We start from the raw sequence: 3,600 nt of genomic DNA, 5'->3' as shown, positions 1-3,600 counted from the left end.
TATATCTGACTTTACAATAAAAATAAATTTAAAAAAATTTTTAAGTCTATAAGGCAATCATTTCAATGCTATCCTGACAACTCCAACAAGGTCCTGGCCACTAAACTTAAAACAGATTGTAAAGTTTTTATTGTATTCCAAACTTCCTCAATCAAAGTTAAATCACTTTGTAATGTATCTTATACTGTCTATTTTTAGCTTATAATGATATATAGTGAATGTTGGAAAGCTATGGATATATAGATACAAATAGATTTATTTGTGGTTTATAGGGCCTCTGGTCAACAGCATCTCAGTTGGATCCTCCGGGAGAAAAAAGATCTGGGTTTCAGGAACTGGAAATAGAGGCTCTAGAATTGCTGAAGTGATGAGTTAAAATAGCTTAGGAATGTGCTCTTTGTTGGGGAATAGCCACATGAGGACACATTTTAGTCATTAATGGGGGATGCAGGCCAGATTGCTCTCCAAGAAATCCAGCTCTCTCACTTTTTCCAGCCATTCTTGCCCGAGGACACGGAGGGATTAGGCAAGCTCGGTAGGAAAGCTGCGCCTGCATTCGGTGGTAGGAGTTTGAGCAGGGTGTGCGCCATGCGGGGTGTAAAGACAAACAAGGGCAGCTCCCTGGTTCCCCGCCAAGCAAGAGAGGAGCATTCTGGTCATTTCCAGAAAGACCACGCTTCTCCAAGTTTAGAGGCCAAGGAGATGCATCTGCCTCCGGAGGATGACACGACCCCTCTCCCCCTGCGCTCTGACATACGGCCAAGCCTCACTTCTCCATTGCTACATGTCAAGAGATTTTGTTAATTCATGAAGAATTCATTTGGTGAGGCATCTGAGCACCCAGTACAGTGAGATCAAGGCTCCTAACTGGGAGCGCAACATCTGGAGGATTCTTGGGTTTCAGAATTTATAGATCTTGGACCCTCCATTCTGACTTCACTTAAGATCTCATTCAGACCTAGGGCCTAACCCCAAGTTGTTTCAACATGATGTCAAAGAGGCCAACCCAGGCTCTTGATTTCTTTTTATTTTCTTTCTTTCTTTTTTTTGCTTCCAGTTTCTCTCTCTCTTCTCTCTCTCTCTCTCTCTCTGTCTCTCAGATGTATTTATCTTAAAGGCTTAGTTACAAATAGAAGAGAAGGTAAAGCAATCTTCTATCTGCTGGTTTACTCCCCAAATGGTCACGATGCCTGGAGCTACACCAGTCCAAAGCCAGGAGCCAGGAGCTTCTTCCAGGTGCAGGGGTCTAAGCAATAAATTTTGTTGGAGCTGGTGCTGTGGCATAGCAGATAAACTTGCTGCTTGCAACAACTGGTGTTCCGTGTGGGCAGAGTGAGTCTTGAAGACTCCACTTCTGATCCAGCTCCGTGCTAATAGCCTAGGAAAGCCAGCAGAAGATGGCCTGAGTTTTGGGTTTCTGCCACCCATATGGGAGACCCAAAAGAAACTCCTGGCTCTTGACTTTGTCCTGGCTCAGCCTTGGTCATTTCAGCTATTTAGGGAGCAAAATCAGCAGATGGAAAATCTCTCTCTCTCTCTGTCTCTCCTTCTCTCTCTGCAACTCTGTTTATTAAATAAATAAATATATACATTTAAAACATTGATTTTATTGCTAAAATCTCATTGTAAATTTGCATTTGCTTTTTGGTGAATTACCTGGTTTGGGCCTTTACCTGTTCTTAGTGGTTGTAAAATCAATTTGTGTGAATTTTTGTGTATTAAAGATACGCACACTTGAACCTGTGACATTTATTGCAGATTTTCCCTAGTAGTTCGCTTTTAATTCCGTTTGGCGAGCACATGAGGCAAATCCTCATAGGTAAAGTTATACAACTTTTTGCTTGTGAGTTGTTTCGAAGTTATTCAGTTTAGTTTGTTCTTTTCCATCAGGGGATTTGAAAATATTTTCCTGGAGTATTTTAGTCAATTTTAAAAGCTAATTTAAATCTTTCATGCACCTGTTATTAATTCTTACATGTGCTTTTCTTTTTTGTATTTGCAAGTCAGACAGGGAAAGAGATATTTTTATTTGCTGGTTCATTTCCCAAATGTCTGCATCAGCCAAGGAGAGAGGCCACAGCCAGGGGCCAGCACTTGTATCTAAGTTTCCCAGGTGGGTGGCAGGAATTCTAGTTCCCAGATGTGTATTAGCGGGAAGCTGAATCAGAAGCAGAGGCAGGATTCAAATCCAGGCACTCTCTTACGGGAATGAATGTGTCTTAAACAGTAGCTTAGTTTCACCGTGCCACAAAGCATGCCCTCGTCCGTATTTAATTTTCACATAATGTGTGAGGCCTTATCGAAGGTCTCATATCTAAATTGTTATCTATTTGCATATATGTATGTATATATTATAGTATATTTATTTATTTATTTGCAGAATTGGTACCTTATCTTCATTTTAGACACTTCATCTAGATACCTATGCACAAATATATCTATGGATGTTTTTAATAAGGGCAGAGCAGGAGTGACTCTACACCTGCCAAAGTCAAACTCCCATCCAGGAACGCATGGAATCCTGAATCACCCTAACCTTGTCTCTGAGCTAAAGGTCAACATCCACTACGACTGGCACCCAGCTACACGTCACACGCATACACAGGATGAGGAGCTGCTGCCTTCTCCATCCTCCACGCCTCAGATGTGTAAAATGTTTAGACCCGATGCTGTATACGCTGGGCGCCATTCTCCTCACGTGATCACCCCACCATGGGGTCCCCTGCTGCCTGGAGCAATCAGGGCGCTCTCCCCTAACTAATAAAACTCTTTGCCTGAACTAAAAGTCTCTCTCTCCCAATCTCCTCCAAGCCTAACAATACATAGCATATACGTATGTATATATAAAATGATTTGTCTCTTTTTATTCTACAACACGCTATTCCAATTTTACGATGTATTTTTCCATACAGGAAGAAGAATCTTACTATTACTTTCATTCTTTATATATTTCTTCTTGGCCGTTAAGTTTATTTTTAATGGTTTGCTTATTTATTCACTTTTTAAAACAATTTTGTTGTTCATGATGCAGAGCCATAGGCTCACGGATTTCCTCCTCCATACCCTCAATTCCCCTCCCCCTCCACTCTTTTCCCCTCTATTATTGCTGTAGTATAATTTTTCAGCAGCAGCTGGAAAATATGGAATGCTTCACAAATTTACGTGTCATCCTTACACAGAGGCCATGCTAATTTTCTCTGTAGCATTCTAGTTTCAGTGTGTGTTCTGCTGCTGAAAGGAGCATCATTTATTTCTTTAAAAGGCAGAGCTACAGAGAGGGGAGAGACAGAAAGACAAAGACAGATCTTTCATTCGTTGGTCTACCTTCTAAATGGCGTAACAGCCTAGTGATGGCCGGGGCTGAAGCCAGGAGCCAGGAACTCCATTCTGATGTACCACATGGGTGGCAGGGGCCCAAGAACTTTGGCCACCATCCGTTGCCTTTGCAGGTGTATTATCAGAAAGCTGAATGGGAAGTAGAGCAGCTAGGACTCAAACTGGGACTCGGATGTGAAATGCTGGCATTACAAGCAAATCTTAATTCACTGTGCCGCAACGCAGACCCTGCTATGTTGATTCTTTTAAGTAACTGTGAATTGG

General features: G+C 41.8%; 1 non-coding gene across 1 annotated transcript; it reads right to left on the bottom strand.

Moving 5' to 3' along the window:
* Positions 1–3,134: 3,134 nt before the first annotated feature.
* Positions 3,135–3,242, bottom strand: LOC121168020. Its single transcript, XR_005885670.1, has one exon. It is a non-coding gene; the product is annotated as a U6 spliceosomal RNA (small nuclear RNA).
* Positions 3,243–3,600: the final 358 nt, after the last annotated feature.

The sequence above is a fragment of the Ochotona curzoniae genome, unplaced genomic scaffold (genome assembly GCF_017591425.1).
Source record: "Ochotona curzoniae isolate NIBS_2020 unplaced genomic scaffold, NIBS_Ocur_1.0 patch439, whole genome shotgun sequence".
Classification (NCBI taxonomy): domain Eukaryota; kingdom Metazoa; phylum Chordata; class Mammalia; order Lagomorpha; family Ochotonidae; genus Ochotona; species Ochotona curzoniae.
This window is presented reverse-complemented; position numbering and strand designations above follow the sequence as displayed.